Source organism: Chionomys nivalis, chromosome 2, assembly GCF_950005125.1.
Source record: "Chionomys nivalis chromosome 2, mChiNiv1.1, whole genome shotgun sequence".
In the NCBI taxonomy this organism is placed as follows: domain Eukaryota; kingdom Metazoa; phylum Chordata; class Mammalia; order Rodentia; family Cricetidae; genus Chionomys; species Chionomys nivalis.
Window position 1 is genome coordinate 11,609,261 of NC_080087.1, and position 21,761 is coordinate 11,631,021.

At 46.8% G+C, this 21,761-nt stretch overlaps 1 non-coding gene across 1 annotated transcript; it reads left to right on the forward strand.

Moving 5' to 3' along the window:
- Nucleotides 1–2,646: 2,646 nt before the first annotated feature.
- Nucleotides 2,647–2,752, forward strand: LOC130870563 (U6 spliceosomal RNA). The gene has a single exon (XR_009056712.1). It is a non-coding gene; the product is annotated as a U6 spliceosomal RNA (small nuclear RNA).
- Nucleotides 2,753–21,761: the final 19,009 nt, after the last annotated feature.

A 21,761-nucleotide genomic window follows, 5' to 3' on the forward strand; every position in this document is an offset into this window, starting at 1 on the left:
CGCACTGTTCGTGCTGCGGAGTCTTCAGGACACCTTTGCAGGGAGGTCTTCATGGCCACCTAATCTAACATCTCTTGACTAACCCGTGGGTGGGTGACAGGAAGAGGCTGCATGAGCTAGTGGCCCCTGGGCATCCCCACACCAGTGCTGCCCAGGCCAGTGCTGTTTTTGTTTTTTATTCACAAACGCATTTGTGGATTTGTGATGCAAAATTGAAACATCCATAGACTTAAATGTATATAGTCCGAATCAAGGTCTTCCTATCTTGGGGAGAGCTGCCTAGAAAGCTTGAATGTTAGCAGACACTTTGTAATGACCCGTAGTGTGCTGCCACCTTGCACAACCCCCCAGGGACACACAGCAGGTGTTCATCGGTGTTGGCTGAACAAAGGAAGGTGGGCCAATCTCAGCAAAACTTTGCAGAACTTTAGGGGCTGCCTGGAGGAGTCCCCACCGCTATTGGAGTTTTGCTGGCCGAATCCCAGAAGTAATATTGCCAAAAGTCTGTGGCTGGAAAAGGACCAGGAGCTGGACACTCTGTCCCCTACGCTGTGTGTGCTTAACTACTGTGTAGCATGGTCTGGCCCACAGTTCTGTTCAATACCGTGAATAGACATCCTCCTGTCTTCACAATAGCTTGAGCCCTTCAAAGGGTTGTACTATACTCACGGATTAATTCCAGCTATTGTTAATATGAACTTTCGTTTAGTCAGACCTGAGATGTGGGAACCTTTTTATTTACACGTTCTTTATTGGATCCACCTATTTCTTGGTTAAAAAATTAAAAAGGGGGGAAAGAAAGAAAAAGACAAAAAAAAAAAGCCCTCAGCCGGATGGTGGTGGCACATGCCTTTAATCCCAGTACTCGGGAAGCAGAGGCAGGTGGATCTTTGAGTTTGAGGCCAGCCTGGTCTATAGAGCGAGTTCCAGGACAGCCAGGGCTACATAGAGAAACCCTGTCTTGAAAAAAAAAAAAAAGAAAGAAAAACAAAAACAAAACCATCACACACATCGGTATGGATCGTGCTAGTCCACACCTAAAACTAAAAAGCAAAATTGCTCTTCTCTAAGTCGTGAGGCATTTCTGGAGAACACAGGGATGGTACTCTACCAAAGCATATCTCATTAGAAACACCCTCACCGTGAGCTATTTGTTTATTTGCTGTGTGGTTTATTGCTCTGTCATCTCTCTTCACATCCCTTGGAATACCTCTACTGTTGCTGACCCTAGCAGCGAGTCCGCGGAGACACCAGGAGTCTTGCACTTGCCAGTGGTCAGTTGTGTATATCTACCCAGTCCTTGCTACGGAGTCCGGCTCCTGTTCAGGCTTCGCTTCTGCTCCTTAGCCTATGCACTTCAGGAAAATCCGAGTCACCCTCCGCTTGATTTAGGCTGAGCGTGGTTCATCTAAAGATCACACATGTGCGAGCGCGCGCGCGCACGCACACACACACACACTGTAATTGAGTCAGAAACAGACATGTAACTCCATTCTGACCAGTGATATGCCAGGAAAGGTCTCTTTTAAATCTGTGTGTGTGCATGCCCGCATACCCAGGATGCTGGATGTCCGGGAGGTGGAGCTCAGGCAGTTGTGAACTGCCCCAAGTGGATGCTGGGAGCAGAAGTTGGGTCCTCTGGAAAAGCAGCAAGTGTCCTTAACTGTTGAGCCCTCTCTCCAGCCCCCAGGAAGGGATTCTCAGTGTTTGGGGGACTACCAAATCTCTCTGTGGGAATAGTCCTATAAGAAACAGTATGAATGGCTTCCCATGGTTACACCACTGGCAGTCGGTTCATCTACAGGAAGCCATAGCTGAGAGCTTCATCATGATTCTTACAGTCTCGGCATTGTGTAGTGTCAAACGCTTCAGCAAACACGAAGGCTCCCCACATTTTCGTCTCCCTGCCAAAACTGAATGGCTGGGTGGCAAGTGTGTGATCTCCAGGAAAGCAGAAGATGGCATGAGCATCATGGGAGCCATGTGCCATTTGGGACCCAGAAGCCACACAACCAGCAGAAAGACTCACTCCTGACTGTAAAAAGCTCTGGCATTTTTTACTTATGTACTTCTTGACTGCCAGGCCATTGCTTCTGTGGCTCAGGCCCATCCTGATTTGCTCACCACCACTCCCCCTTCACTACACCCCTTCAGGTTTTAATTCTTCCTTTTCTCCCCTGCCCTCCGCAAGTCAGGTTAAACGACAGTTAAATTTAAGACTATGAATGAAAGCTAAATAAGAATTGCTTAAAATCCAATAAAGTGCATGGATTTCTCTAAGTGTTGGTTAACTGGCATACATAGAACAAAGAAGATTGTTTAAAATCAGGATTTAATAGAATGACGTAATAGACAACCATATAAAAAAAAACCGCTCCAGGGACCGGAGAGGTGGCTGGGTGGCTAAGAATGAGTACTGGAGGCTGGAGAGATGGCTCAGAAGTTAAGAATACTGGTTGTTCTTCCAGAGGATCTGGGTCCAATTCCCAACACCCAGAAGCTGGCTCGCTCCCATCTGTAACTTCAGCTCCAAGCGATCTAACATCCTCTTCTGGCTTCTACTGGTGCCAGGCTTGCACAACCATACATGTAGGCAAAACACCCATACACACAAAAAGAATTTTTTAAAAAGAAATGTGGGTACTGGTGCTTGCTTCGGCAGCACATACACTAAAATTGAAATGATACAGAAAAAAATAGCATGTCCCTGTGCAAGGATTACATGCAAATTCATGAAGCATTCCATATTTTTATTGGTATATAAAATAAAAAAGATTATTTTAATTTTTTAAAAAAAATTAAAAAATGTATACTGTTCTGGCCAAGGACTAGAGCTCAGTTTCCAGCAGCTCATAGTCCCCTATAACTCCAGGTCTGGGAAGATCAGATGCTTTTGGTCTCCTCAGATACCTGCACACACACATACACACACACACACTTAGAAATAAATCTTTAACATAGAAGAGTCCAGAAGGAAGTTAAAACATCCAACTTGTGGAAATAAAAACATGCCAATGTTAACCACCTTTAGGATTTCTCAGAAAAACAAGGGCGAGTAAGAAAATATAGTAGAATTGTATTCCCACATTCTAATAAGAGGTCAAAGACGTTGGTGAAATGACATAAAAATGATCAGTGCCACATGAGTCAGAAAAGGAAATGAAAAGAATCCAAGCGAAGATGTGCTGCTGAGGGCGCTTCACACAGGCTGGTCCTCAGGGAGCATACGGTCTCTGCAGAGATCACACAGGATGGTCCTCGGGGAGCACGCGATCTCTGCAGAGATCACACAGGTTGATTCACAGGGAGAACACGATCTCTGCAGAGATCACACGGGATGGTCCTCGGGGAGCACACGATCTCTGCAGAGATCACATGGGATGGTCCTCGGGGAGCACGCGATCTCTGCAGAGATCACACAGGCTGATTCACAGGGATAACACGATCTCTACAGAGATCACACGGACTGATCCACAGGGAGCACACAGTCTCTGCAGAGATCACACGGGATGGTCCTCAGGGAGCACACGGTCTCTGCAGAGATCACCCAGGCTGGTCCTCAGGGAGCATGCGATCTCTGCAGAGATCACAAGACTGATCCACAGGGAGAACATGATCTCTACAGTGATCACACAGGTTGATCCACGGGGAGAACACAATCTCTGCAGAAATCACACGGGCTGATATATGGTGAGAACATGATCTCTGCAGTTACAGTTGAAGAAAGGAACCAAGTGAGGTATCATGGATGTGACCACAGGAAGCAGCCAGCTGACCTGGCCTTGGAGGACAAAAGGAAGAAACTGCCCTTCTTAACAGCTGGCATGAGAACCTTGCAGGGATTCTCTGCATATGGGAAGCAGCTCCCTTGGCTGAAAGCCTGGCAGTCAGAAGATGCCAGATGGCAGGAGCTGAGGATGACCGAGGTGGTGTGACCAGATGGTAGGAGCTGAGGATGGCCGAGGCGGTGTGACTAGAGTGATTTTGAGAACTTTGAACAAAACTGCATACTGCTATTGGATGAAGAAAACATTCCTCAGGTTGTGGAAATGCAACATCCCAACAGTTCAACAGTTACCGTTGTAATTTCATAGGACATAGTCCACCATTATGGAGTCACTGTTCCTCAGATTTAGGTAGTCTCATTTGAATATGATACTACCTTACAACTAAACCCAAAAATCATCTCTGGCAGTATTTGTTCCAAGAAATGAAGAGAAAAGAAGAAATGTGTTACAGACATGCTTTGCACTCGTGTTCACACATGCTGTGAACATGTGAGGCATACTCAATAGTCTTCCTTCTTAGACCAGTGATGAGGCTGTTCTGTGGTTGACACTTGTAACTTCCTCCATGGGCGTTCTGTGTCCTCTGCCCTCAGCGTGTCCTCAGCTTTCTGGTTTTCTCCACGCAGCGACTCTGTCCTCATTTCCTCTGGGATCTAGATCCTCAATGGCCCTGCCTCTCTCCTCACAATGGTTTTTGCTTTCACGTTCATAAGATAGGAAGTTAGAAGGGACAGCCCAGAGATTCCCCCGGGGTCCAGGCGAGCACATTTTGCTCTCAATATGTGGCAATCGCTCAATTTCCTCTTGTGACTGATCACATGACCTGCCCCATGCAGAAGGCAATCCCCTTCTTCCATGGATATGAGTGATCCCACAGGGTGAACTCCCCCTCTCCCAGTCAATGGGGACACTGGAGTCCCTCGGTGAGACATCACTCCCTTCAAAGCAAGGTTTTTTGAAGGAATTCGGGTTCAAGACAAGAGGAAACAGACGTTCTTCAAGGTGCTGTTAGGGCCAACACTCAGAGTGACGACCCAGTAATACTAGCCACACTGTGAATAGTGGCTCCATCACCTGAGGAACAACATTGGCCTCTCTGAGCATCTTGGGTGTAGAGCAGACGTCCAGGTTGCACTATCCTCTGCCCATGGCTATAAAAGGTGTCTTTCCAGAAGAGCAATGTTGTACTTTCCAGGAGCATGTGAGAACTGTCATCCTGGTATTGTGAACTGGGTGGGGGTGGGGCAGTTGAAGCTGCAGTGCAGCACCCTGAGTCAAGGCTGTGTGATTTCGTAACCATCTGTGTGGGGGCAAGGAGTCTGTGACACCAGGGAGGGCAAGCGCTGTACCACCGCATATACTGTTTAGAGCCCTCTCCGGAACCGGGCTGTGCTCCACTCCCCCTACCCTGGTCCATCACTCTCTTCCTCCTTAACTCCATGTTTTAAAGAACATGTACAGACGGTGGCTGCAAAACAAGGACGTGGTTTTTCATACGGTTCCTGGAGCTCCTGCCATTATTTTATGATTGTATTTCACAGCTTATGTGTTCATATTCTGCTTTTGCAAAGATAAAAACAAAGACTAAAAAAAGCAGTTTAAGATGGATTGGGGGGGGGGGGTGAGCCTATATCCCTGAAGAGAAAACATTAGTTATCCCTTGATTTTCATTTTTCTTTGAATGAACCAGAACACCATGGCATCTTACTGGGCAGAAGTGTCCTTTGTCCTGCTTGCTACTGAGCTGGTAGAAAAGGAGGAAAACACACACCTGCCTTGTAGTCTACAGAGCTCCCCAAAATAAACTGCACAGGTGTTCCCAATCACACACTAACACCAGCAAATCTGAAATACCCAGGCTGCAGTTCCCCTTCAGTAGGAGGTGTGTAAAAACCCTCCGTGAAGACATCCAAAGGTACAATGGGATGGTGTCCAAGGTTACTGAAGGGGGCGGGGACATTCTGAACATCAGAAACATTATTTAAATTTTCAGAACATAGGAGGGGGCTTTTAGTGGCACGGGAGTGTTGAGTAAAAACACTGCGCCTGCCCTTTTGCTCTTGACAGAGCACGTGCAAGACGCCAGCACTGGCCTCTCTGAGCATCCTGGGTAGAGAGATGGCATCCAGGTCCTGCAGTCAGTCAAGGAGGAGGAGTGTGGGGTGGGGTGGGGGAAGGGAGGAGCTGTGTTATTTGTGGAGGGTGTGCGGCACCAGGTATGTCAGCCATAGAGACAAAAAAATGTGCCTGAAAGAACACTGCCCTTCCAGCAGTCCCTGGGCCCTTGGTGTACCCCAACCAACTCTCGCAAAGATAAAATTTTGGAGGAGGGACTTGGCTTTTTATTTCCTTTCAAATAACCGTCTGCGATAGCATGGTATGAGTTCCCTTTATGGAACTAAATTTCCACAATGGCACGGGCTTCGGGGAAACATGTGGAGACCTCATCTGCGTGTAAGTGATGAGCTGCCTTGAATCTCAGCAGTCTAAATAATCCAATTTCCCTGGTCCTGGCGTGAGAGGGGAGAATGGAATGCAGCCATATTTCTTGTTTATTGTTTCAGGAGAAAATTGCTGTTATAAATACATAGACTTAGGACTGACAGGTCAGCCTGCCCTAAAACGTAAGTGGACTTTTGCTAGGCGGTGATGGAATCCCTTTAGTTAGTCCTTTGGAGAAGTGTTAGAATGACCCGCCCCACCCTGTCTTCTCCCCCAGCCCCCACAGCTCCCAAACCCACCAGAGTCCTCCCAGGCCTGTGTTTGCTGCTTGGTACCGTGGCCAAATGCCTCCGGATGCCGAGATGTTTTGAAAACATGCTGAGGCTCAGTGGGATTTATGATCCCTTGTTTTGTAGTCCCTGCCTATTGCATTTCTCTTGCTCAGCCCCGATCTAGTCAGACAGATAAGGCGGTCCTCCTCTCCTAAATCCAGGGGTGATGGAGGCCATCCCCCACTCTGGCTCGTTGGTCTCCACCCCTAGTCAAAGCTAGAGTTGTTTTCAGGTCACAGTTCTCCAGCTGAGTTGAAACGAGGCACCTTGTCAAAAAGAAGAGCTTGGGGAGAGCCAAAAGCATCGTGCTGCTGGGCGGGAGGACTCCGTGCTTTCTAGTGGAGATCCTGTTATGGCAACTGGTAGTGGTCGCGGGGTTCACAGGGAAATTTTCAAGTTTGTCCTGTCACTAAGGAATGTTTCAAACCTTCTTTGTACTCTCAAGTCCTTATTCTTCCTTCAAAGCTCCCGATAAATCCTCATGCCTCTAAACTACCTGTTATTAAGTGCCTCTGCGGGCCTGGTACTAATGCTCCTCTTTTGATCTGTTAAATTACGGTTTTTGTTTAGAGCCACAACAAAGCCAGTGAATTCCTCAGTAAAAGGAGGTGTCCTTTCACTGACTTTTGATGCTTTCAGACGGAAAGTAACAGAGAAAATAGCAACCCTTGTTTATTATTGTTGCTTTCGTAATAAAAACAGTTGGCCGCAAGTCCTCACTGGGATGGGGTCAGGGGTGGGTGCTGTTCTCTTTCAACTCTACAATGCTCTGTCATTGAAGCTATGTCCAGTCTCAGCCAGGGTCCTCCTCCACCTGGAACTGGGAGCCTGGTACAAATGGGTCATCTGTGGCCCTGTTAAAGTCAAAGCCACTGTCACCAGGGGCCTCACACTTGCAGAAGCTGCTACTTCCTGCTGTCTGAAAACTTAATAGACCACGTGTCAGGTAGCAGAACGGAGGAAATAAAAAGATGTAGGGGCCAAGCTCCTAAATTGGAACTTGTCAGGCATTACTGTGAAACAGTCTTTGTACACCATAAATATGTATTGATCTCATTGTTAATAAAAAGCTGATTTCCAATGGCTAGGCAGGATTTGGAGGCAGAGAGAATGCTGGGAAGAAGGACAGAGTCAGAGGAGTCATCAGAAGTCACAGAGGAACCAGACATGCTGGAGGACAGCTAAAGTCACAAGTTTCATAGTAATACATAGATTAATAGAAATGGGTTAGTTTAAGTTGTAAGAGCTAGTTAATAATAAACCTAAGTTATTGGCTGAGCATTTGTAATTAATATTAAGTCTCTGAGTGATTATTTGGGAGTGGATCCCAGGGACAGAAAAAACTCCACCTACAGGGCATCTTACAAGGTTACTGGTTCAACTTGGAATTCAACTGCTGTACCCAAACTGAAAACTCCATCAGTCAAGCAAGACTCTAGACCTGACATTCTTGTTCTATGTGATGTGGAAGGAAAAGAAGATAGAATGAAGTCTTGTCCTTTGCAGCAAATGGTTGGAGATGGAGGTTACGACATTGAGATATAGTAAATCTGAATGTAATTCACTGCCAGTTCTGGAACCCAAACAATAGCAGTTTGATATCCCTGAGAAGGGTTTCGTGTGTGAATAAGGTACAACTTTCCCTTTAGGCATACTTGTGACCATGTAGCCAGTGAGTGACTCTCGCACTTAGAAAGATGGGTACAGGAATAAAACTTCTCCCATCCTGGTCTCTGAGGAGATACTGAGCCATCTCAGGGCCCCATCAAGAACAGGCATGTCATGATCCTAGACTCCTCCTGAGATTTCAGGGTCCTTTCCCAAGTGCATGTGTGTGGGACAATGATCTGCACACAGCCTCCCAATGGTGCTTTCCTTAGCACTGGTCATCCATATCCACTGGGTCAAAAGAACAAAAAACTTAAAGCTTTGTGTTTCTTTTTTCTTCCACGTGGAACCTGAAGATGATGTCACTATGGTTCAAGTTCATCTCCACTACTCCTTGTCTTCTTGCTGTGCCTCATAATCCACTCTCTTCTTCACTCTAGCAAGCTCGATCTTCAGCCCTGGGGAACCAGAACCTTCAGCCCACACGGCCCCCTGCTGGACCCCAGCCTGGAACATGGGAACAAATAAAATAGTGTGTACTGAGTTGAATCTTCCTGATCTTCCCCACCCATTTCTCGGAAGCCTTCTTCTCACCATCCAACCTCACCTGTGCCCTTAGCTAGAAGTCACGAGCCATTCAGTGAGGAGCCTCATGGGAGCAGGTCTACCAGGTAAGACTTTAGTCAGTATTTGTAAAGATGCTGCATCCCCAAACAGATACTAGGAACTACAGATGCCTCCAGAGAGCTCTTATTTATGAAAACTTTTAAGTATATTTCATCAGCCCTGTCACTTCTGGTACGGACAGCCACCCCCACCACTCAGCTCCAATGCCCTCATGAAGATTTAGAAATTACTAACAATCACAAAGATTCAGACAGACAAACAACCTGGTCCTCTCTTTTTCCATTTTCCCTGGGCAAATTTTTTGCTTTCCTACCCGTAAAAAGGTGACTTTAGGGGACTGGCAAGATTGTTCAGTGGTTAACACACTCCCTGCTCATGCGGAAGGTCCAGGTTTGGTTCCCAGCACCCTCTTGGTGGTTTACAGCTGTCTATCAGTTCTGGGGCAACTGGTACCCTCTTATGACCTCTGAGGGTTCCTGCACAAACACGGCACACATATGTGCATTCTGACACATGCATATACACACAAAATAAAAATAAATATTTTAAATTAACTTTATCTGCCATATAAAATGTTGGGGACATTAAAGGAGTGGCTATCACATATTGTCAAGGACTAAGAAATGAGATGGTTTCAGAGAAGATGTTGGCCCAAAACTTCTAGCCCTCAGGATGCCGGCAAAGTCACTAGCTGCCAACTAATTTTGTTCAGGAGTGGGGTGCGGGGGGGGGGGGTGTGATCAAGATCAGCAATAGGATTATTGATAGAATTCCCAACAAAGTTTCTGATCTCGGAGGATAACCTAGGGAATTTTCTCATCTCCCCCTGATTGCTTCAAATTGTTCTGGCAAAGCATTTAATGGCAAAGAATGGGGAAGGTCTCACTCGACGCGGCAGAGCAGACACACACACCTACAAAGTAGGGGCAGGAGGCGGGTGGACTTTGCAGCCCTAAACATGTCCAAAGTGTGGCTGAGATGTCTGGGATCTCATCTAGGAGCCCAGGGTCATAGAACTGGCTCCTGAGCACCCTGCAGCCACAGATCCAGAGCTGGAAGGAGACATAGATAGTTTTAGGTCACGTCCCCTCACTTGCTACAGGGTTCAAGAAGATGTTTTGTGTTTTGTCCTTAACGAAGGTGGCTGTGATCCTAAAATAACCTCATAGAATCAGTCAGTGCTGCAGGTAAGAGCTAGAATAAATTACCTGTGACACATCCTCCCAGCAGAAAGGACTCAGAAGAAGTCTATATACTGTGATGCTAATAGCTGTGGTCCCTCGGCACTGTGCCCCACACTGCTGTGAGCACATGAGACAAAGTCTCCCACTTCCTCACAGGCACAGATGCCCTGGCATTACGTGAGGTATGTCTCTCAAAGCAGGTGGCACTGACGTATCTTCTCTTTCCAGAAATGTTTCCTTTGGGTTGCAACAGCTGGTTTCTCATATCACTGTGGGGAGTCCCACTAGGGGACGGAGAGATCTCCCGGAATATCCCTTCACATTGGCAGAGAACGATCATGCCCAGACGATTATAACAGAACCATCTAGGAGCCTTTTTGGTTCACCTGGGATCTGTTTCTGGTGGCTGGCCAGGATGAGCAGCATGGGCTTCCTTTCATGCCCCATCCCAGGCTTATGCTGAGGAGCAAATGCAAGCCAGTCTATAAAGCCCTGATCAGGGAAGCCCACCTATAGGGAGGCACCAGCAGTGGCAGAAAGAGAACAGTCCAGGGCCTGAGGAGTCTCTTGTGGACTCCTGACAGTGAGTGCATCTTTCACTAAGTAGTTACTCTTTTCTAAAGCGCTGCCCCCCATCCCCGCCCCTCCAAAAAGTATAGCATAGCTACAAGACCCAAATGCACACCGTGATGTCACCTTGGAAGAGTTGGGATGTCAGCCTCAGCAAGTTCTACTTTATCCTAAAGCTGCTATGTGTTGTCAGCTAACGGGAAGCTGATGCCCTGAAAGTCAGCAAGGACAATAAAGAAGAGCCAAAGATCAACAATTACTCGGTGCCTTCGGGAATACTGGGGATGGGAACAGCTCAGTCTGACCATCGGACCATACCATCCGTGCTTACAGTGAAAGGAGATTTAAGCCGGGTGGTGGTGGCGCACGCCTTTAATCCCAGCACTCGGGAGGCAGAGGCAGGCGGATCTCTGTGAGTTCGAGGCCAGCCTGGTCTACAAGAGCTAGTTCCAGGACAGGAGCCAAAAAACTACGGAGAAACCCTGTTTCGAAAATTCAAAAAAAAAAAAAAGAAAGAAAGAAAAGGATATTTTAAAAGCCAGATGTAAAACCCCGTGATGGTGGCGCACGCCTTTAATCCAGCACTCAGGATGCAGAGGCAGGTGGATCGCTGAGTTCAAGACCAGTTTGGTCTTCAGAGTGAGTTCCAAGACAGCCGGGACTACATAGAGAAACCCTGTCCCCGCCCCCCCCCCAAAAAAAACTAAACCAAACAAATAAAAATAACAATACAAAAAAAATTGGATATGGTAGAAGACATTTTTGGCAACAGGCAGACCCCTGAATCTCACCAGCCTGCCAACTTGGCCTACTTGGTGACTTCCAAACCAGTGAGAGACCCTGTCTTCAAAAAAATAAACCCACAAAGTGGCCAACACTGAAGCAACACCACCATCAAAACCTGGTCTCTGATCTCCATATGCCTGTTCACACGGGTGTAAGGTACAGTGTTATCTTAGCAAATGAGAAATACACTTCCTTTGCCACATGAAGAAGGCTCACACCGTCCCTAGAGAGACATATTCGCAAGACCGAGCCACCTGCCCTTACCCGTCCTTGCTGACCAGATAATGTTGTGTGCCTGTTGTCTTGTCGCCCACTTGTGCTCTTGCTGTTACGGTCTGTTAGTTTCTTCTTTAAATCTCACATTGAGTCAGCATGAGTTAACTCTGTCGTGGGCATTTCCATCACTAGGCACTGAGCTCCTTAGCAACAGCGGAAGACGGGACTTTTTGCTTAATGCTGTTTATCCTTCTTTGACATGAGACTTGCATGACAAGTGAAATTCCTGTAAAGGTATTTTGTTTTCAATAATATTCTGCTTTTTTTTCACTTGCCCATAACTTTCTGAAAATTCTATTTTGGTTGAATTTTCTCTAAATTGTTTTCGGCATAGCTTACTTTGTTTATTGCTAGAAAGGGGTAAGAGCACGGGAAATCCCATTGGTAACTTCTGAGTGTGAATTTTTTAAAACTATGAAGTATTTTGTCTTATTACTTTTGTAGTGCAAGTCATTACTTTTGAAGACTCGGGTAGATCTCTTAAGCACTGACTCTCACTGCTGTAATTCCCTTAGAAGTTTCAGGTATATCAGTGGAAGGCATTTTTAAGATATACACCAAGTTCTTCAAAAAAAATAGATATTCCTAAGAGATTGGCTTGGGTTTCCTTGGCTCCTAGATGGTTAAAACCCTTTTTGGTTGATTCTAATGTTCAAACATCACTCAGAGGTGTCCTTCGATACAACCACTCCAGTGTTCAAATTCAAAAAAGACTGCCATGGTCTGGAGCTTGCAGAAGGAAAACGAACTCTTACCAGTGATAGAGATCATTTTCTTCCTGCTAAGAGAAGAGTCCAGCTTGTTAGTATCTGAGTCCACAGCTCTATGGGTCTAGTGGCACAAGCTGGAAAACCCAGCTACCCAGGAGGCTAGGGCTACAGACTAAGTTCAAAGGCAGTTTTTTAAAGGAGCCGAGTGATGTGGGATTCCCCTCTGTACGCTGTGAATATCATTGGTTAATAAAGGAACTGCTTTGGGGCTTTAGCAGAGCTATAGCGGAACAGAGCCAGGTGGAAAAAACTAAACTGAATGCTGGGAGAAAGGAAGCGGAGTCAGGGAGAAGCCATGTATCCCTGCTGGACACAGACGCCAGAACTTTACCCGGTAAGCTACAGCTATGTGGTGATAAACAGAGTAATAGAAATGGGGTAAATTAATATGTAAGAGTTAGACAATAAGAAGCAAGAGCTAATGGGCCAAGCAGTGATTTAAATAATACAATTTCTGTGTGATTATTTCGTTTCTGGGCGACTGGGACAAACAAGCCCTCCTCCTGCAACAGCCAAGGGTGTGGCTCAGTAATAGAGCATTTGTCTATCCTGTGTGACATCCTACATTCCATCCTGAATATCAGAATGATGAAAATGAAGAAGAGGAGGAGGGAGAAAGGAGGGGAGGGGAGGGAGGAGGAGTGGAGAGGAAGAGAAGTGGAGAGGGAGACAGGGAGTGGGGAGGAGGAGTCAGGAAGGAGAGAGGGAGGGGGAGGGAGAAGGAAGAGGTAGGGGAGAGAGAGAAAGGTAGAGGAAGGGAGGAAAGGAGAGAGGGAGAGGAGAGGGAGAAGGGGGAGAGAAGAAGAGGGGAGGAAGAGAGGGAGGGGAAGGAAAGAGGCAAGAAGAGGGAGGGAGAGGAGAGGGAAGAGGATGGGGAGGAAGGAGGAGGTAGGGAAGGAGGGAGTGGAAGGGTGCGGAGAGCAATTGAAGGAGATTTAACTCAGACTTTCAATCCATACCATTCAATCCAGTGTCCCCAGTAACTATGGTTCCCTCACTTGCTGCTCCTTAGGGAGAGACTGGCTGCCTGCTCCTATAACAGCAAGGGGTGTCCCTGCCCAGCATTAGATAAGAAACTTCTCTTCCTTCTTCTGACTATCAGTAAACAGGAAGGAGAAACACCAGGAAAGTAGCCACTTCCTTGGTTCTGTGGCCACCTTTTTCCTTCATTCAAAGTCTCTACTTCTCCCATGAAACTTTTCTAAGCTGTCCCTCTCCTGAGGCAGCCAGGGTAGCACTCTACCCTCTAGTCACACAGAGAAGTGTGGCTTCCAAGATAGGCCACAGAGAAACCAGACTCATGACCACACAGGAGTGAGACTCTCCCTTCCCTTCTGGGCATGATTTGATGGCCTGAATTATGATGTATACCAGAAACCAGAAGAGGATTCTGTTCCTCTTCCTGATTGACTCCGCCTATTGGAATGAGCCCATCTGATGACGTGTCCTCACCGAGAGCTGCAGAGGGGTGCCAGGTGTGTCTTGTATTCGCACATGTCCCCTGCAGGAACCCATGTGCTCAGCAAGGCTCTGCTGAATGCCAGTGGATGCTGGGGGCCATGGGGATGGGGTGGTTGTGTTGGTTTTAATGAGATGCAGATGGGCAAACCTCAGTGTAAGCCACTTTTGGGGCTTCATTCCTTGCCTCATTTGCAGGTCGGACTGTCTAAAACTCAGAGTGAAATGTTTTGTTCACCGTAAAAGTTTAGTGTGTTGACTGTGAAATTCTTACATAATCTTGTACCAATTCCTACAGAGTAGATTCCCATACTTGTAATAAATATGGGGGAGGGGACAAGTTAGTTTCATCTCTCTATTGAATTTGGCTATGAATTAAAATAAAAAGACTTCCAGAGACCAGTGTAGAAAACTATGTTAGGCTTCTTAAGAGAGATTCGAAGGTGCTCTCTGCCCCTTGAGCTCCACAGATTTCTTCATTGCCCCAGAAGAGCCCTGGGCTCCAGTGTGATGCGGTATCCCAGATACAACTCCTCTGTAGGGGGGAGGGGATTTCTATGAGGGAGTACAAGAGCTAAAATGTGCAAACCTTTATGCCCAGGGGTCACTGCAGAGGCACCAACAAGATCTAGGGCTCTTCTTTCTTTGTTCTTTTCCAGACTCACCACGGCCAACCAAAGCAAGCGTGTGAAAGAAGATGAACTAACAGGAAGTTAAACCTGAGGGAGGAAGGTCTCCGAAGGGGGACTCTTACGAGGACTTGAGCAGTATTTAATATTTAACTCATCTTGTGCTGGCTTCCATGGCAGGGGTGGGGGGTTGAGGATGAGGGATGAGAGATGCGGCTCAAGGTTGACAGGATTTGCTTCATCTGTCTGGTGGTTTCTTTTGACAATTCCACTTCAGGATTGTGGTGTTAGCATCGTCTCACTGTTTCTTCCTGCACAGAGTTTTTACATTTTTTAAACCCTACTTCTTTTCTCTAGAAGGGCATCATCTTCTGCTCCAGTAGCCACAGTCCTTCTTGGGGTAGCTATGGGAAGTCTTCCTCATCCTGGCTTCTGAGGCTTCTTCCACTGTGAAAGCTGAGCAGAGCTCGTGCTGAGGACGGGACCGCTGCCTCTGACTCCTCTCTGGAATAGGCTGCGCCACTCTTGTTTGAGTTTGTAAACTAACACATCTCCTTGAACTTGGGCAAATGTCTCGAACTTCTGCCCTTGAATAAGCAACTTGTGTACAGAATCCCCCTTGAGTTAGGAAGTGGGTTGTGTGTTTTGGTCTGTCTGGTTGCTTGGCTTTTTATTTGAAATGCTTCCAATGAGAGAAAAAAGGAACCTAGTGACTTTCATTTCATAAAGGAGAAGTCCTGTTGGCCTATCACATCAGGGAGAAAATTTTTTAAATGAGGAGAAAAGAGCCGCCAAAAAAATGTAATTTCCCTTTTGACGGTTATTTCCAAACACAGGCCTGAGCAATCATACTAGAGAAAGTGGGAATTCCGTCCCAGCTATTTACTCAGAAAAGCTGAGCTCAGTGCCTCTCCTTTGCTTTGCCTTAACACCACTTTGCTTAAACACGTTTAGTTAATGCCACTCACCGCATGCCTTCCCCCATACACACACACACACACCTGCAGCTCCCAGCAGCTTTCCCAAACCTCTGTCTTCAAGGACTAGGTTCAAAAGGTACTGTCTCTCTCAAAAGACACATACTTGCCTTTTCCTTTCATCTGTTAAAACATAGGGTCACCCAGAGGGTAGAGACCTGAGGTACTTCCAGTCAACTAGAGACTTGTATATTGAGGGACTGAATGGTGCTCTCCTCCAGAAATCCAATCCTTCAGCTCCTCAGAAAGCAGCAATGAGAGACAAGACCTTTAGAAGGGTTAGAGAAGCTGATGCCCATACGGAAGGACATTTGGAGAAAGACACTGGAAATGTAGGCACACCGAGAGGTCACAGAAAGAAGGCACCAGAGGACAGAGTATTAAAAAATCAAATCTGTCAACATCTTGATCATGTCTATGGTCTAGAACTGTGGGGTCAAATTTCTGTTATTTTAACCATTTGTTTCCATTGATATTTTTTCGTGATTATTTGTTATGATAGGACCTAGAAAATTCTACCCCTGACCATGTGTGTGTGTGTGTGTGTGAGGGAGGGAGGGAGGGAGAGAGAGAGAGAGAGAACTGGAGTAAGTGGTCACAAGGTAAAGCCTTCTTTCCAAATCTATCCTAGAGCAATGCATGGTTCTGGAGCCCGATGGAAGCCCCTTGTCTATAATGTGTGGAGTCTCACCCTCCACTCCTCCACTCTCAGGGGTGTGGTGATAACACGGGGAGTCTCTTCACTCCACAGATCTCACAGGAATGCAGCCATTCTCCCTATGGTGAAGGGCACTGGACATTTCAGAAGCTGAGCTGAAGTCCCCTGGCTCAGATGCAGATGTGCCTGTCAACAGCAGCCAACAGTTTGGGAACTAGGATGGCATGGCTGGGACATGGCCGGCATTCCTGGTGTGGGAGCCATGTTCTCCAGCCTCCTCGGGCACCTCACACATTGTGAAGACTCAAGAAGTATTTACTGATCCACTACAAATAATACGAAACTGACTCCCAGGCCTCTCAGATCAGCCCTTGCAGCCATAGGAAGTCACTCTTTCTGGAGTTTGTGACGTCCTGTGCAGAGCTCTGACTCCAGGGGCTTCTGTATCTTGAAAACCCCATTCTGTGTTGCTTGCACCCATCAATTCCTTTCACATCCATCAACGGTAGAGTTTTATTTAACGTCGCTACATCTGTTCTAGGGTTTATTATCCTTTCCTTACTGCATGGTGGTCGAGGGTGCTGTGAGGAGGCAGAGTCTCACTTTGTAGCTCAGGTTGGACTCAAATTTACAGTCCAACTGCCTCCGCTTTGAAAGTGCCGAGCTGCAGTCTTGCTCCTGTGTACCCAGAGTTCACCATCTTGAAAACACTTTAAAACGCACAAGGGAGGGAGACTGGAAAGATGGCTCTCTAGGGAAGGGCACTTGCTACCAAGCCTGACAATCTGAGCTGGGTCCTGGGAACCTGTATGGCAGAAGGAGGGAATCAGCTCCTGCAAGTTGTCCTCTGACCTCTATATGCGCATACATGTTAATAATAAATAAGTCCCCCGCCCCCCAAAAATGCTGGACGGTGGTGGCGCACGCCTTTAATCCCAGCACTTGGGAGGCAGAGGCAGACGGATCTTTGTGAGTTCAAGGCCAGCCTAGTCTACAAGAGCTAGTTCCAGGACAGGCTCCAAAGCTACAGAGAAGCCCTGTCTCGAAAAACCAAAATAAATAAATAAATCAACGTGTACACGGTGCACTATGAGAAAGACAATCAGTGACTCAATAAGCTATTTTAAAATAAAGCTCTGTGACTGAGGTGGGGGAGAAACTGGTAATTTCAACTCGTTTGCAATGCTTTTCAGCGCTAGTTTGGTGGTCGGTGCGCAAACATGACAATGATATAGAGTCCGTCTGTGTTGCAGGCCTCTGCCAATGAATCACAACCACCTGGAGATTGGGTCTGTGCAGACAATGCCAAGCGTCTGTTTGGTCTGGACTCCTGAGTCATCAAGACAGGCTCTGTGGGTTTCATGTGGGCTTACACAGACAAGTCTTTGAGATGCGACTCCAGGATGGCCTGACAAGCATCTAAGAGCTGGAGCCGGCTTCATGCAGGGCTGCCTAACACCCTCAGAAAGAGAGACTAGGGTTCTCACGTGTTGTCTTGGGGCTGTCTCAAAGACAACAAAAGTAGGAACTGTGAGGGCTACTGGAGGCCTGGGCTGCAGGCCTGCACGAAGCTCGGTCTGCTACATCCTACAAGTCATGAGACCAAGTAGCTTCAAGGGTTAGGGAAGTAGACCCTGTCTCTTGATAGGAGCAGCTGCAAAAATAGTGACCACATCCAATCAACCACAGGATTGCAGCAGAATCGGCCCTTCTGTGTTCTCATTTTATGAGCCAAGAAAGGGCTGGGGTGAGCTGGGGAAGTGGTGCCTCCCTCTGAGCTGCTGTGCTCTTTGGTGGAGAGAAACTGAAACCTTTATCTTTTCCAGTAAGAAATGACCAACTGGTCCTTAGCTTGCCCAGTGCCCACGGCTACAGCAGGAAAGAATCCAGGCACAAAACTGCCAGGTCAGCTTACCCAGAAACTGTTTCCAAGTCACTGGTCACCAAGCCTTGGCTGCCTACTGGGTTTCTTTGCAGAGTGTGGGTTGTGGTGTAGCCTGGGGGCAGATGGCTTGCCTAGGATAGGAAAGACCATGTTCCATCCCTGACACCACAAGAAATCCTGATGTCTGGACCCATCTTTACAAATTCTGACTTTACGTCCTGTGAGATGTAGCAAGGGCACTGGTTTTTGTTTGTTTTGCTTTTCCCCAAAGCTCTAAAACCCAGCAAGGAAGCTCAAGAATGAATGAATGATGTCTAAATCGCCTTTGCTTGTTCGGCACGAGAGAAGAGAACCGACTAACAACTAATGCCTTATCTACCGGGCCATCCGGTCATCTGTATGCACTCAGTACCTGTGGTGAAAACCTAATGTGACACGCACAGTGTCCTTGTGGGTAATATTAAGGAAGCTTGCCTTCCGGTGTCCGGGGAACGCTGAATGACATTTGTGGTGAGCCGAGAGCTGAATGAGGGGTAGCACCTTGGTGTAGGTGACTCAGGCTCAGAACACACTGGCACAACTTGAGCTCATTTGGTTTCCTTAACCCAGGGCAACTAGGAGTGAGTCACTAGCTGGAGAATACCATATTTATTTAGGGGAATAATGAAGCTAACCAAGTCTACTTAAGCAGATCTTGGACTCCAAGTGAGCCAGGCAGAGGATATCTGTGTTCAGTCACCAAGCAAATGTCCAGCTGCTTGTTCCTAGAAGCTTGCAGGGTCCCTAGAGAATAACTTCCATGTGGTCACCTGGGAAAGCAGGGTTGAGCACGACACTGGGGAACAGAAATGAGTCCAAATGCTCAATAAAAGCAGAAGTCCATCTTCTGCCAGGGAACCTGTGTCTTTGCTCATTCTCAAACTGAGCATCTTGAACTCCTGACAGGACTCCTGGGCCCCAAGTCCCAGAGTCAGAATGACTTCCTCCATCTCAAGGGCCTGCAGTCTAATTTTGGAAACAGGGCATAAGTGTGAAACCGGCAACGAACGGGGGAATAACCAAGCAAGCAAGCTACTCAACTCCCAAAAACACTAGCAAAACACACCGGAGTAGTTCTTCAAGTGCGGCTCTAACAGCTAGCTGCAGCAGGCTCCCCAGGCAGGCACATTCCCAGGCCCACCCCGAGCCTGCCGAAATGAAAGCTGTGGAGTGAGGCCTCTGTTGGTGTTTCATGGAGCCCCCTCACCCACCGGGGAGGTTGCCACACACACTGCATTTGAACATCCCTGCATGACAAATTTGAAGCCTTCACACAGGACATGGCTTAGAGAAATGGTGTCTGGGGCTGGAGTGATGGCTCAGTTGGTAAAGTTTTTGGCTTTACAAGTGTGAAGGCTTGAGTTTGGACCCCTAGCATTTACATAAAAAGCTAAATGGAAGAAAAGAAAAAGAAAACAAAAGGAAAAAAGAGAAAAAAAATTTCGTAGTCTTAAAAAAAAAATCCTTGACAAAACAAAAGGAAAACCATCAGTGAAGTCCATGCACATGTAATCTACCACTGAGGACCTCAGGGGCTTGTTGGTCAGTCATTCTAGACAAATTCATACATACAAGATTCAGAGAGAGGGAGCATGTCTCAAAAAATAAGGTGGGGAACAACTGAAGACAGATAATGATGACCTCTGGCCTCCATGTTCCTGCAGGAACACACACACATACACATGCATGCACGCACACATACACACACATGCACACACGCACACGTACACACACATATGCTCACACAATTTTTAAAGAAAAGGCATGTACTTGTAGGATATCTGCACACTGTGTGAAGATGGATTGTTGTGATTGGTGTAATAAAAAACTGAACAGCCAATAGCTAGGCAGGAGAGAATAGGCAGGACTTAGAGGCAGAGAGATAAATTAGAAGGAGGAACCTAGGTGTGGATTTCACCAGCAGACTCAGAGCAAATCAGATGTGTCATGCTAAAAAGAGGTAACCGAGCCACATGATAAAACATAGACTAACAAAATATGGTTTAATTAAGTTATAAGAGATGGTTGGGGGAAAGTCTATGCTAAGGCCAAGCTTTCATAATTAATAATAAGTCTCTAAGCCATCATTTGCGGCTGGTTGTACAAAAATAGACCAACAAGAAAGCTTGTTACGTTGCAGACTATCTGTCTGCGCTGTGAAGATATGTCTTTGCCAAGATACTGTCTGTCTGGTTTAAAGAGCCAAACAGTTGATAGCTAGGTAGGAAGAAGTTAGGCGGGACTCCTGGGGACAGCGAGGACTCCGAGAAGAAAGGCAGGGTCGCCAACCGTATGCAGAGAAAGCAGGACAGGCAGGACGAGGATGCTAGGGAGACACAGAGGAGGGGGAACATACAGTACAGAGCAGAGATAATGGAAGCGCGGGACACAGCACAGAATAGAAACAAGTCAAATTGTAAGAGCTACTTGGAGAAAAGCCTAAGTTAAGACCAAGCTTTCATGATTAATAGTAAGTCTCTGTGTCGTTATTTGGGGCTGGGGGCAGAAAAGGAAGTCCAGCTACATTTGCTTGTGGTTTCCAGTCAACATCTGACAAGGAGAGATGTGAGATCACACAACTATGTCTAACGATTTCAAGAGCTCCCTATGTAATTTTATGGCCCAAAGTCAGGAGGAGTCTTGTTTCTTGTTCTTGAATTCTGTTTCTGTAGAGAGACCAGGAGTAGTGGGTCCCAAAGATCACAACTGGGGCCTCCTCTCTGCCATTCCAGGATGACCCTGGCAGGAGCAAGCTGAACATTTAAGTGTGTGGGTCACTCCCACAGGCAGTCTCCAGGTGCCCTTGCCCTGGGATCATCCCTCTGGGGCCACTGTGTAAGACTATTGCCTGCTGTCTGCTTGTGGGAGACACTCACCAGCCCCAACTCCTGCAAAGTAACCACTTAGTGACTGCCTACGCCACCTAATCCCTGGCTCTGCCACCAGAGCCCATTGCTAAGGGTTTCCCAAGTAAGCGTCAGACCTTAAGAAAGGAACCACGTGTTCAGAATAAAATATTTTAAAATTTTAAGTAGGGGCCCGGGCATGATGGTACACCCCTTTAATCCCAGCTCTTGGAGGCAGAAGCAATTGGAGCTCTGTGAGTTCGAGGTCAGCCTGGACTACATAGTGAGTTCCAGGATAGCCAGGACTTTTATTTTATTTTATTTTATTTTATTTTATTTTATTTTATTTTTGGTTTTTCGAGACAGGGTTTCTCTGTAGCTTTGGTGCCTGTCTTGGAACTAGCTCTTGTAGACCAGAATGGCCTCGAACTCCCAGAGATCTGCCTGCCTCTGCCTCCCGAGTGCTGGGATTAAAGGCGTGCGCCGCCACCGCCCGGCTCAGGACTTTGTATTGAAACTCTGCCCCCCCCCCAAAAAAAAGAAAAGAAAAAAAAATAAACCTTTAAATAGTTTAAATAGTAAGATAAGACCACTGGGTGAGCCCTCCCCTGCCCCCCTACACCCCTCCCCACCAGGACAAAAGAATTAAGTGCTAAGAAAAACAAAGCAAAAACCTCAAACTAGACTACAGTAAACATCTCCGAAAGATGAGGACGGACAATTCAAACTTGTTTCCTCAGTTTCTACATTTTTCATCCAGACTTTTACAAAGGCCACATCTGAATTTAGCTACTAACAAAAAAGCTCACTTGCCAGCTTTGCTAATGCTTTGGTCTTGTTTTTCTTCAAAAAGTCACTCAATTGCACCCTAAGAGTTGGAGCTCCG